Below are 13,146 nucleotides of genomic sequence, written 5' to 3' on the forward strand. Positions count from 1 at the left end.
AGAGAAAGAGGAGGAAAGGGAGAAAGGCAGAGAGGATGGGTAGAGAAAGAGGGGGAAGGAAAGACAGAGGAAGTGGAGAGTGGGAAGGGTGAGCAAGACAGTGCAAGGGATGAAACGGGACTGGGAGAGAGAAAGGGGAAGGAGAGAGAAATATAAAGGGCAGTGATGGGGAAGGCAGAGAGAGAGGAATCGAGAGCCTGCAGTTCCAGGGTCTGTCTTGGAGCTGTTTAATATTTATAATTAAAGTCCTTGTTAATTGGCAGTGTATTTAAATACTGAGCATCCTCCAGTGAGATTTGAACCCACGCCCACTGGTTTAACAAGACCAGTGCTCTAACCCCCGAGTTATGGAGCCACCTGCCTTGGCCTGCCTCTCTGTGTCTCTCTCTCTCGTTCTCTCTGTCTCTCACTTTCTCTCTGTCTCTCGAGAGGGAAGGGGAGAGAGGAGGAGAGGGAGAAAGAGAGGGGTTAAGGGAGAGAGGGAGGGGAGAGATAGAGGGGGAAGGCGAGAGAGAATGGTACGGTGAGGGAATGGGGGAAAGAGAGGGGGAAGGGAAACATAGAAACATAGACATAGAAACATAAAAACATAGAAAATAGGTACAGGAGTAGGCCATTCGGCCCTTCGAGCCTGCACCACCATTCAATGAGTTCATGGCTGAACATGCAACTTCAGTACCCCATTCCTGCTTTCTCACCATACCCCTTGATCCCCCTAGTAGTAAGGACTACATCTAACTCCCTTTTGAATAGATTGAGTGCATTGGCCTCAACTACTTTCTGTGGTAGAGAATTCCACAGGTTCACCATTCTCTGGGTGAAGAAGTTTCTCCTCATCTCGGTCCTAAATGGCTTACCCCTTATCCTTAGACTGTGACCCCTGGTTCTGGACTTCCCCAACCTTGGGAACATTCTTCCTGCATCTAACATGTCTAAACCCGTCAGAATTTTAAACGTTTCTATGAGGTCCCCTCTCATTCTTCTGAACTCCAGTGAATACAAGCCCAGTTGATCCAGTCTTTCTTGATATGTCAGTCCCGCCATCCCGGGAATCAGTCTGGTGAACCTTCTCTGCACTCCCTCAATAGCAAGAATGTCCTTCCTCAAGTTAGGAGACCAAAACTGTACACAATATTCCAGGTGTGGCCTCACCAAGGCCCTGTACAACTGTAGCAACACCTCCCTGCCCCTGTACTCAAATCCCCTCGCTATGAAGGCCAACATGCCATTTGCTTTCTTAACCGCGTGCTGTACCTGCATGCCAACCTTCAATGACTGATGTACCATGACACCCAGGTCTCGTTGCACCTCCCCTTTTCCGAATCTGTCACCATTCAGATAATAGTCTGTCTCTCTGTTTTTAACCACCAAAGTGGATAACCTCACATTTATCCACATTATACTTCATCTGCCATGCATTTGCTCACTCACCTAACCTATCCAAGTCACTCTGCAGCCTCATAGCATCCTCCTCGCAGCTCACACTGCCACCCAACTTAGTGTCATCCGCAAATTTGGAGATACTACATTTAATCCCCTGGTCTAAATCATTAATGTACAGTGTAAACAGCTGGGGCCCCAGCACAGAACCTTGCGGTACCCCACTAGTCACTGCCTACCATTCTGAAAAGTACCCATTTACTCCTACTCTTTGCTTCCTGTCTGACAACCAGTTCTCAATCCACGTCAGCACACTACCCCCAATCTCATGTGCTTTAACTTTGCACATGGGATTGGGGTAGTGTGCTGAGAGGGGAAACGGGAGATAGACAAAGAGGGAAGTGGAGAGTGAGAAGGGAGGGGCGAAGGGGAGAGCGAGAGGGGGTCGTGAGAGGGGAAGGAGTGACAGAGAGAGAGGGTGAAGAGAGAGTGAAGGGTAAGGAAGGGAGAGGGGAGAGAGAAGGAGGGGGTTGGAGAGAGATAGAGGTGGAAGGAAAGGGAGAGGAAGGGGAGGGGAGGAAGGGGGAGAGAAAGGGGGAGTGAGAAAGGGGGAAGGAGAGTGAGTGGAGGAGAGAGAGAGAGAGAGAGCGGGACACAGGAGAGACAGAGGAGGAAAGAAATGGAGCGGGGGAACGGGAGAGGATGGGTACAGAGGGACGGAAATAGAGAGGGGGAAGGGGAGAGAGAGGAAGTGGAGAGTGGGAAGGGAGGGAGAGAGACAGGGGAAGGAGTGAAAGGGAGACAGGGAGAGGGGGAAAGGGGGACAGGGAGAGGGGGGGAAGGAGAGCGAGAGAAGAAAAATAAAAGGCAGTAATGGGGAAGGCAGAGAGAGAGATCAAGAGCCTGCATTTTGAGGGTTGGTCTTGGAGCTGTTTAATATTTATAATTTATCCCCTTGTTAATTGATGGTGAATTTAAATACTGAGTGAACTTTGAGTAGGCCCCAGTCAGATTTGAACTCATAACCCCTGGTTTAGTCGACCAGTGCTCTAACCCCTGAGATATGGATCCAGCTCCGCTAGAAAAGACCGGGGAAGGAACAGGAAAGAGAGTGGAAGGGAAAAGAGAGAGTGGAAGGAATGAGAGAGAGTGGAAGGATGAGAGAGAGGGGAAGGAATGAGAGAGAGGGGAAGGAATGAGAGAGAGGGGAAGGAATGAGAGAGAGTGGAAGGAATGAGAGAGAGTGGAAGGAATGAGAGAGAGTGGAAGGATGAGAGAGAGGGGAAGGAATGAGAGAGAGGGGAAGGAATGAGAGAGAAGGGGGAAGGGGAGAGCGAGAGGGGAGAGAGAGGGGGGGAAGGGGGGAGAGAGGGGGAAGGGGAGAGAGAGAGGGGAGTGAGAGGGAAAGGAAAGAGAGGCAGGGGAAGGGGTGAGAGAGAGAGGGGGGAAGGGGAGAGAGAGAGGGAAGAAGAGAGAGGGGAAGGGGAGAAAGAGAGGGGAGAGAGAGGGAGAAGGGGAGAATCTGAAAGGAAAGAGAAGACAGGGAGAGGGAGAGGAGAGAGGGGGAATGGGAAAGGGAGGAGGGAGAGGGAGAGTGAAAAGGCAGAGGTGGAAGGGGAGAGAGGGTGGAGAGAGAGAGAAAGGAAGAGAGGGGGAAGGAGAGAGGGTGAGGCGATAGGCGGGGAATGAGTGAGAGATGGGGAAAGCGAGATAGTGGGAAAAAAGATGTAGAAGTGGGAGAGAGTGTCTCAGAGAGACAAGCCTGCTGTTCTCGGGTCGGTCTCGGAGCTGGTTAATATTTATAATTAAACGCTTGTTAATTAATGGTGAATTTAAATATTAAGCTAATTTTGAGCAGACCCCAGTGAGATTAAGCCTAAAATTGAGATCCATGTGTTGTCCTCTCCCGACTCTAAGTTCCGAGGTCTAACAATCAGTGAACAACACACACCCTGACATACACACTCTCTCTGTCTCTCAAGAGGGAAGGGTAGCAAGAGAGAGGGGAGAGAGAGGAAGAAAGGAAGGGAAAAGAGAGAGGGGGAAGGGGAGAGAGAGGGGAAGGGGAGAGAGTGAGGAAGGGGAGAGAGAGGGAGAAGGGGAAGAGAGGGAGAAGAGCAGAGTCTAAAAGGAACGGGAAAAGAAAGAGCGGGTGGAGGGGAGAGATGAGAGGAGAGAGTGAAAAGGCAGAAGGGGAGAGAGGGAGGAGAGGAGGAAGGGTCGGGGAAAGAGCTGGGGGGAAGGTGGAAGGGAGAGTGGGAGCAGAGAGCGACAGCCACATTCCAGGATCGAATCTAAAACAAATATTTGTGCTCTCAGACTGGATATGAAGAAGACTTGTAATATATCCTTATTATACAGTATAAATGCACTAGAGGCCCATACTTAAGAGAAGGTCACTGTGTGACCAGTTACCTTTATTACCAACACCTCAAGTGATGAAGGTGGGTGGAACTTCCCCTTTTATACCTGAAAGTCCAGGTTAGCAGTGTCTCCCACAAGCTCACCCCCTTGTGGTCAATGTTCTCAAGGTGTACAACTTAGGTCAGCTTATACATGGGTTACAATGATAGTTGAATACATGACATCACCTCCCCCCAAAATCTTATTGGGATCACAGGTTAAGTCTCTCTGGTGATTTACACTCCCTTGTAGAGTGAGGAGGATCACCCTTCATTTGGCAGTGTTCGCTTCTTCTTCCAGCTCATTGGTCACGAAGTATTGCTCAAGTCGTTCCACGAAGGTTTTCCAATCTTCACCCTCCGAAAATTTCTCCAGGATGCTCACAGTTCTCCACATTGTTGCATTGGGGTCCGTCATCTGTACCTCGTCGCCTGTTGTTATGTCTTGAACAAAGAGTCAGACTCGATGCTGCGAGCTCAAAGTAAGTGTAACCGCAGTCCTGTATTGCAGATCTCAGAGTGCCTCTCCAGCCTGTGAGGCCTCTTTATATACAGGTGCTCCCAAGGGATTGTGGGATCACTTTGGACTCCAAGCCCTCTGGTGGTTAGACATGGTAATTACAGGTTTACATACATAACAGAAGGAGTGAGAGAGAGGCGGAAGGGGAGAGAGTGGGGAAGAGGAGAGAGTGGGGAAGGCGTGAGAGAGAGGGGGAAGGGGAAAGAGTGGGGAAGGATCGAGAGAGGGAGGAAGAGAGAGGGAATGGGGAGCGAGGGAGGGGAGGCGAAAGAGAGGGAGGAGAAGGGGAGAGAGTGGGGAAGGGGAGAGAGGGGGAGGAAGAGAGAGGGAAAGGGGAAATAGAGGGAGGGGATGGGGAGAGAGAGAGAGTAGAAGGGGGAGCGAGAGGGGAAGGTGTGAGTGAGGGAAGGGGAGAGAGTGGCAAAGAAAAGAGGGTGAGGCGAGGGAGGGGGAAGGGGGAGAGGGGAATGTATGAGAGATGGGGAAAGCGAGATCGCAGGAAAGGGAGAGAGGGGTAAAAAGATATAGAGCGGGTCGTGATGGGGAAGGGAGAGAGAGATTTGGAAGGGAAGAGAGAGTATAAGAGAGACGAGAAGAGGAGAGGGGAAAGGGAGAGAGAAAAGTGAAGGAGTGAGAGAGAGGGGGGAAGGAGCGAGAGAGAGGGTAACGAGTGTGTAAGAGCGGGAAGGGGATAGAGAGAGGGAGGAGAAAGAGGAGAAAGCAGAGGGTGAGAGAGGGGAATGAGTGAGAGATGGGGAAAGCAAGATAAAAATGTAGAACAGGTTGTGTAGATGTGGAGGGCAGAGAAAGATTTGGAGCCTGTTGTTCCAGAGTCCATCTCGGAGCTGTTTAATATTTATAATTAAACCCCTTGTTAATTAATGGTGAATTTAAATACTGAGGCAATTTTAAATAGGTCCCAGTGAGATTTGAACCCACAACCCCTAGTTTACTAGACCAGTGCTCTAACCCCTGAGCGATGGAACCACCTGCCCTGGGCTGTGGGTCATTCCCCAGTTAGTGCTGTGTGTTTGAAGAATGAGGAGGGGTCAGTGAAACGCTCAGATTGTGTCTCATCCCCCAGACTCCTCAACATCGATATATCGGGTCTTTCACGTAGTAAAACATCCCAAGGCAACTCAGTCACACTCTGCCTCAATCTCTCTGTCTCTCTCACTCTCTCTCTGTCTTTCTGTCTCTCCGTCACTCTCTCTCTGGCTCTCTGTCGCTCTCAATCTCACTCTCTAACTTTCTCTCGCTCCTATTTATTATGTGATTATGTTTGCCGCACGCTCCTTCCGCTGCCTGCGCTTGGTCTCTGCACGCTCTCGGTGATGAGACTCGAGGTGCTCAGCACCCTCCCGGATGCACTTCCTCCACTCCGGGCGGACTGGTCTTTGGCCAGGGACTCCCAGGTGTCAGTGGGGATGTTGCATTTTATCAAGGAAGGCTTTGAGGGTGGTCCCTGTAACGTTTCCTCTGCCCACCTTTGTCTCGCTTGCCGTGTGGGAGTTCCGATTCGAGCGCTTGCTTTGGGGAGTCTCGTGTCTGGGGACCATGCGGACAATGTGGCCCTGCCCAGCGGAGCTGGTCAAGCAGGAAGGAGCAGGAAGGTACACAAGCAGGAGGTGGAAAGATGAAGCAAAAGGACAAACAGAGAGACAGAAGGAGACGAAAGGAAGAGGCGCTGCAGAAAACGGATAGAAGGAGAACCGACTGGTCACGGAACCAACGACCACAAACCTACAATAACTACAGCCAGGAATGGCGATTGTATGTCTTCAGTCGATTTCTCTCAGCAGTCTCGTCCTGTAGTTTTTAGTCGGTTTTTTGTTGTGTAATAAAACGGACCCTGGGTTAAGCCTAAAATTTTGTTCCATGTGTTGTCCTCTCCCCACTAGAAGTTCCGAGGTCTAACAATCAGTGAACAACACACACCCCAACACACTCTCTCTCTGTCTCTCAAGGGGGAAGGGTAGAGAGAGAGAGGAGGGAGGGGAGAGAGAGGAAGAAAGGCCGAGGGTGAAAAGGGTAAAGGGAAAGTGAGAACGAGAGGGGACGGGGAGAGGGAGGGGGAATGGGAGAGAAAGAAAGAGAGAAAGAGGAGGAAAGGGAGAAAGGCAGAGAGGATGGGTAGAGAAAGAGGGGGAAGGAAAGACAGAGGAAGTGGAGAGTGGGAAGGGTGAGAAAGACAGTGCAAGGGATGAACCGGGACTGGGAGAGAGAAAGGGGAAGGAGAGTGAACGGAACGAGAGAGAAATATAAAGGGTAGTGATGGGGAAGGCAGAGAGAGAGGAATCGAGAGCCTGCAGTTCCAGGGTCTGTCTTGGAGCTGTTTAATATTTATAATTAAAGTCCTTGTTAATTGGCAGTGTATTTAAATACTGAGCATCCCCAGTGAGATTTGAACCCACGACCCCTGGTTTACTAGACCAGTGCTCTAACCCCTGAGCTATGGAACCACCTGCCCTGGGCTGTGGGTCATTCCCCAGTTAGTGCTGTGTGTTTGAAGAATGAGGAGGGGTCAGTGAAACGCTCAGATTGTGTCTCATCCCCCAGACTCCTGCCTCCGTCTCTTCAATATTCGCCTCTCAACATCGATATATCGGGTCTTTCACGTAGTAAAACATCCCAAGGCAACTCAGTCACACTCTGTCCCAATCACTCTGTCTCTCTGTCTCTCTCTCATTCTCTGCCTCTCTCTCTCTCTCTCTCTGTGTCTCCCTCACTTTTTCTCTGCTTCTGGATGGGGAAGGGGAGAGAGAAAAGGAGAGGGGAAGAGATAGAGGGGGAGGGGGGAGAGAGGGGAAGGAGTGAGAGAGATAGGGGGAAGGGGAAAGAGAAAAAAGGAACCTGTTGTTCCAGGTTCGGTTTTGGAGCTGGTTAATATTTATAATTAAAGCCCTTGTTAATTGACCATGAATTGAAATACTGAGCTAATTTTGTGTAGGCCCTAGGGATATTTGAACCCACGACTACTGGTTTAACAAGACCATAGCTCTAACCCCTGAGTTATGGAGCCACCTGCCTTGGCCTGGCGCTCTGTGTCTCTCTCTCTCGTTCTCTCTGTCTCTCGAGAGGGAAGGGGAGAGAGGAGGAAAGGCAGAAAGAGAGGGGTTGAGGGAGAGAGGGAGGGGAGAGATAGAGGGGGAAGGCGAGAGAGAATGGTACGGTGAGGGAGTGGGGGAAAGAGAGGGGGAAGGGAAACATAGAAACATAGACATAGAAACATAGAAACATGGAAAATAGGTGCAGGAGTAGGCCATTCGGCCCTTCGAGCCTGCACCACCATTCAATGAGTTCATGGCTGATCATGCAACTTCAGTACCCCATTCCTGCTTTCTCACCATACCCCTTGATCCCCCTAGTAGTAAGGACTACATCTCACTCCTTTTTGAATATATTTAGTGAATTGGCCTCAACTACTTTCTGTGGTAGAGAATTCCACAGGTTCACCATTCTCTGGGTGAAGAAGTTTCTCCTCATCTCGGTCCTAAATGGCTTACCCCTTATCCTTAGACTGTGACCCCTGGTTCTGGACTTCCCCAACATCGGGAACATTCTTCCTGCATCTAACCTGTCGAAACCCGTCAGGATTTTAAACGTTTCTATGAGGTCCCCTCTCATTCTTCTGAACTCCAGTGAATACAAGCCCAGTTGATCCAGTCTTTCTTGATATGTCAGTCCCGCCATCCCGGGAATCGGTCTGGTGAATCTTAGCTGCACTCGCTCAATAGCAAGAATGTCCTTCCTCAAGTTAGGAGACCAAAACTGTACACAATACTCCAGGTGTGGCCTCACCAAGGTCCTGTACAACTGTAGCAACACCTCCCTGCTCCTATACTCAAATCCCCTCGCTATGAAGGCTAACATACCATTTGCTTTCTTAACCACCTGCTGTACCTGCATGCCAACCTTCAATGACTGATGTACCATGACACCCAGGTCTCGTTGCACCTCCCCTTTTCCTAATCTGTCACCATTCAGATAATAGTCTGTCTCTCTGTTTTTAACCACCAAAGTGGATAACCTCACATTTATCCACATTATACTTCATCTGCCATGCATTTGCCCACTCACCTAACCTATCCAAGTCACTCTGCAGCCTCATAGCATCCTCCTCGCAGCTCACACTGCCACCCAACTTAGTGTCATCCGCAAATTTGGAGATACTACATTTAATCCCCTGGTCTAAATCATTAATGTACAATGTAAACAGCTGGGGCCCCAGCACAGAACCTTGCGGTACCCCACTAGTCACTGCCTGCCATTCTGAAAAGTACCCATTTACTCCTACTCTTTGCTTCCTGTCTGACAACTAGTTCTCAATCCACGTCAGCACACTACCCCCAATCCCATGTGCTTTAACTTTGCACATGGAATTGGGGTAGTGTGCTGAGAGGGGAAAGGGGTGATAGACAGAGAGGGGAGTGGAGAGTGAGAAGGGAGGGGCGAAGGGGAGAGCGAGAGGGGGTCGTGAGAGGGGAAGGAGTGACAGAGAGAGAGGGTGAAGAGAGTGAAGGGTAAGGAAGGGAGAGGGGAGAGAGAAGGAGGGGGTTGGAGAGAGATAGAGGTGGAAGGAAAGGGAGAGGAAGGGGAGGGGAGGAAGGGGGAGAGAAAGGGGGAGTGAGAAAGGGGGAAGGAGAGTGAGTGGAGGAGAGAGAGAGAGAGCGGGACACAGGAGAGACAGAGGAGGAAAGAAATGGAGCGGGGGAACGGGAGAGGATGGGTACAGAGGGACGGAAATAGAGAGGGGGAAGGGAAGAGAGAGTAAGTGGAGAGTGGGAAGGGAGGGCGAGAGACAGGGGACGGGGGGAAAGGGAGACAGGGAGAGGGGGGAAAGGGGGACAGGGAGAGTGGGGAAAGGGGGACAGGGAGAGGGGGGGGAGGAGAGCGAGAGAAGAAAAATAAAAGGCAGTGATGGGGAAGGCAGAGAGAGAGATCAAGAGCCTGCAGTTTGATCTTGGAGCTGTTTCATATTTATAATTTAACCCCTTGTTAATTGATGGTGAATTTAAATACTGAGTGAACTTTGAGTAGGCCCCAGTCAGATTTGAACTCATAACTGCTGATTTACTAGAGCAGTGCTCTAACCCCTGAGCTATGGAGCCAGCTCCGCTGGGAAAGACCGGGGAAGGAGCAGGAAAGAGAGGGGAAGGGGAGAGAGAGAGAGGGATTGTTTCATCGCAACTTCTCGTCTTGCATTATCTCGGTAACGTTGACGGAAGGATGCGTTTGTCTGGTTGATCACCCCAATGGGAAGGGGAGAGAGAGAGAAAGGACGCAGGGGAGAGAGAGGGAGAAGGTGAGAATCTGAAAGGAAAGAGAAAGGGAGAAGGTGAGGCAATAGGCAGGGAAAGCAGATGGAAAACGGTTTGTGATGGGGAAGTGGGAGAGAGTGTGTCAGAGAGACAAGCCTGCTGTTCCAGAGTCGGTCTTGGAGCTGGTTAATATTTATAATTAAACCCTTGTTAACTAATGGTGAATTTAAATATTAAGCTAATTTTGAGCAGGACCCAGCCTCGGGTTTACTGGACAAGTGCTCTAACCCATGAGCTATGGAGCCACCTACGCTGGGTTTGCTCTCTGTGTCTCTTTCTCTCGTTCTCTCACTTTTTCTCTGTCTCTCGAGGGGGAAGGGGAGAGAGAGGGAGGAAGGTGAGAGCGATGGGGGAGGGTATAGAGAGAGGGGAAGGGGGGGAGAGAGGGAGGGGAAGGGGAGAGAGAGGGAGGAAGGTGAGAGCGATGGGGGAGGGGATAGAGAGAGGGGAAGGGGGGAGAGAGGGAGGGGAAGGGGAGAGAGAGGGGAAGGGGAGAGAGAGGGGAAGGGGAGAAAGTGGGGAAGGGGAGAAAGAAGGAATGGGAGTGAGAGGGGGAAGGGGAGAGAGAGGGGAAGGGGAGAGAGAGAGAGAGAGAGAGAGAGGGGAAGGGGAGAGAGAGGGGGAAGGGAAGAGAGAGAGGGGGAAGGGAGAGAGAGGGGGAAGGGGGGAGAGAGAGGTGGAAGGGAGAGAGTGTGGGAAGGGGAGAGAGAGGGGGAAGGGAGAGAGTGTGGGAAGGGGAGAGAGAGGGGGAAGGGGAGAGAGAGGGGAAGGGGAGAGAGAGGGGAAGGGGGGAGAGAGAGGGGGAAGGGGAGAGAGAGGGGAAGTGGGGAGAGAGAGGGGGAAGGGGAGAGAGAGAGGGGAAGGGGAGAAGGTGGGGAAGGGGAGAGCAATGGGAGGGGGAGAGAGAGAGGGAATTGGAGAGAGAGAGTGGGGAGAGGGGAAGGGGAGAGAGTGTGGGAAGGGGAGAGAGAGGGGGAAGGGGAGAGAGAGGGGAGAAGGGGAGAGAGAGGGCGAAGGGGAGAGAGAGGGGAAGGGGAGAGAGAGAGGGGAAGGGGAGAGAGAGGGGGAAGGGGAGAGACAGGGGGAAGAGGGGAGAGAGAGGGGGAAGGGGAGAGAGTGTGGGAAGGGGAGAGGGAGGGGGAAGGGGAGAGAGAGGGGAGAAGGGGAGAAGTGGAGAGAGAGGGCGAAGGGGAGAGAGAGGGGAAGGGGAGAAAGAGGGCGAAGGGGAGAGAGAGGAGGAAGGGGAGAGAGAGAGGGGGAAGGGGAGAGAGAGGGGGAAGGCGAGAGAGAGGGGGAAGGGGAGAGAGAGGAGAAGGGGAGAGAGAGCGAAGGGGAGAGAGAGGGGAACGAGAGAGGGGAAGGGGAGAGAGAGGGGAAGGAGAGAGAGGGGAGAGAGAGTGGAAGGAGTGGGAGAGAGGGCAAGGGGAGAGAGGGAGGGGAAGGGCGGGATTGTTTAATCGCGCCTTCTCGTCTCGCGCCATCTCGGTAACGTTGACGGAAGGGTGCGTTTGTCTGGTCGATCACCCCAATGGGAAGGGGAGAGAGAGTGTGGAAGGGAGGAAGGGGGACTGGGAGAGAGAAAGTGGAAGGACAGAGAAGAAGGATGGAGGGGAGAGAGAGGGAGAAGGGGAGAATCTGAAAGGAAAGCGAAGAGAGAGAGAGGGAGGGGAGAGAGGAGGAATGGGAAAGGGAGGGGGGAGAGGGAGAGTGAAAAGGAAGAGGTGGAAGGGGAGAGAGGGAGGAGAGAGTGGGTCGGGAGGGGAGAAAGGGAGAAAGGGAGAGAGGGGGAAGGGGAGAGAGGGTGAGGGGACGGAGTGGGAAGGAGGGAGAGGGGAATGAGTGAGAGACGGGGAAAGCGAGAAAGCAGGAATGAGGTACTGAAGTTACATGATCAGCCATGATCATATTGAATGGTGGTGCAGGCTCGAAGGGCCGAATTGCCTACTCCTGCACCTAGTTTCTATGTTTCTCTGATTCTATGTCCGTTGTACCCCGTAGGGGACCAAACCCGCACTGTGACTCTGGGAGGAGCTCCTCGGCCACAGGGAGAAGACGGTTGAGGAGGACTCTAGCGACGACTTTCCCAGGGGATGATAACAGGGTCGTCTTGGACCTGGCCTGGAGACGACGAAGGTTGAACAGGTTTCCACTGGTTCTGTAGTTTAGTTCCACTCCAGCGGGGAGCTTGTTGACTGTGAAGTGGAGCACGGCAGCGAGGAATATTGAGACCCACGGCAATGTGGGTTTGACTCTTAACTGCCCCTGTGAAACGGTCAAGTGAGGCCCTCAGTTGTGTTCAAGAAGGCTGCTCATCACGACCTTCTCCAGGGGCAATTAGGGATGGGCAATAAATGCCGGCCTTGCTATCGACGGCCATATCCTGCACCGAATCTAAAACAAATATCGGTGGCTCTCAGACTGGATATGAAGAAGACTCGGTTACAGACTGGTCACAGAAAGTGAAAGTGCTGTGGGCTGTATTTAAACTGTGAAGTGAGTCGGTTCCTGTTGATGGTGTCGGCCTGTCGCCGATTGACAGCGAGTTCAGGAACAGAAGCCAAAATTGAGTAGGCCGCAGTGAGATTTGAACTCACGACCCCTGGTTTCCAAGACCAGTGCTCTAACCCCTGAGCTATGGAGCCACCTTTAACAGGAAAGGGAGAAGGCGAGAGATAATGGTATGGTGAGGGAGTGGGGCAAAGGGAGAGGGAAGGGGAGAGAGACAGTGAGAACGACAGAGGCGGGAGTGAAGGAGGCAAATGGACAGAGATCGAGGTGGAAGGACAGGGAGAGAGAAATGGGGAAGGAGAGAGAGCAAGGCACAGGAGAGACAGAGGAGGAAAGAAATGAAGTGGGGGAAAGGGAGAGAAGAACAATAGAAGGCAGTGAGAGAGATTGAGAGCCTGTAGTTTGAGGGTCAGTCTCAGAGCTGTTTAACATTTATGATTAAAGTCCTTGTTAATTGATGGTGAACTTAAATACTGAGCTAATTGTGAGGAGACCCCAGTGTGATTTGAACCCATGATCTCTGGTTTACTTGACCAGTGCTCTAACCCCTGAGTTATGGAGCCAGCTTCTTGAGACAAGTCAGGGGAAGGAGCAGGAAAGAGAGGGGAAGGGAAATGAGAGAGTGGAAGGAGTGAGAGAGAGGGGGAAGGGGAGAGAGTGGGGGAAGGGGAGAGAGTGGGGAAGAAATGAGAGAGAGGGGGAAGGGAAAAGAGAGAGAGAGAGGGGAGAGCGGGGGGATGGGAAAGAGAGGAGGGAGAGGAAGAGTGAAAAGGCTGAGGTGGAAGGGGAGAGAGGGAGGGGAGAGAGGGAGAAAGGGAGAGAGGGCGAAGGTGAGAGGGAGAAGCGAGGGAGGGGGAAGGGGGGAGAGGGGAATGAGTGAGAGACGGGGAAAGCGAGATAGCGGGAAAGGGAGAGAGGGGTAAAAAGATGTAGAACGGGTCGTGATGGGGAAGGGAGTGGGGAAAGGGAGAGTGAAGGGAAGAGAGGGGAAGGGGAGGCAGGCAGAGAGGGAAGT

General features: G+C 52.0%; 3 non-coding genes across 3 annotated transcripts; all 3 read right to left on the bottom strand.

The window, feature by feature from the left end:
• Window positions 1-5,216: 5,216 nt before the first annotated feature.
• trnat-agu (transfer RNA threonine (anticodon AGU)) lies at window positions 5,217-5,289 on the bottom strand. Its single transcript has one exon. It is a non-coding gene; the product is annotated as a tRNA-Thr (tRNA).
• Window positions 5,290-6,687: 1,398 nt separating this feature from the next.
• Window positions 6,688-6,764, bottom strand: trnat-agu (transfer RNA threonine (anticodon AGU)). Its single transcript has one exon. It is a non-coding gene; the product is annotated as a tRNA-Thr (tRNA).
• Window positions 6,765-12,192: 5,428 nt separating this feature from the next.
• Window positions 12,193-12,265, bottom strand: trnap-ugg (transfer RNA proline (anticodon UGG)). Its single transcript has one exon. It is a non-coding gene; the product is annotated as a tRNA-Pro (tRNA).
• Window positions 12,266-13,146: the final 881 nt, after the last annotated feature.

This window comes from Pristiophorus japonicus, unplaced genomic scaffold (genome assembly GCF_044704955.1).
Source record: "Pristiophorus japonicus isolate sPriJap1 unplaced genomic scaffold, sPriJap1.hap1 HAP1_SCAFFOLD_288, whole genome shotgun sequence".
NCBI lineage: Eukaryota > Metazoa > Chordata > Chondrichthyes > Pristiophoridae > Pristiophorus > Pristiophorus japonicus.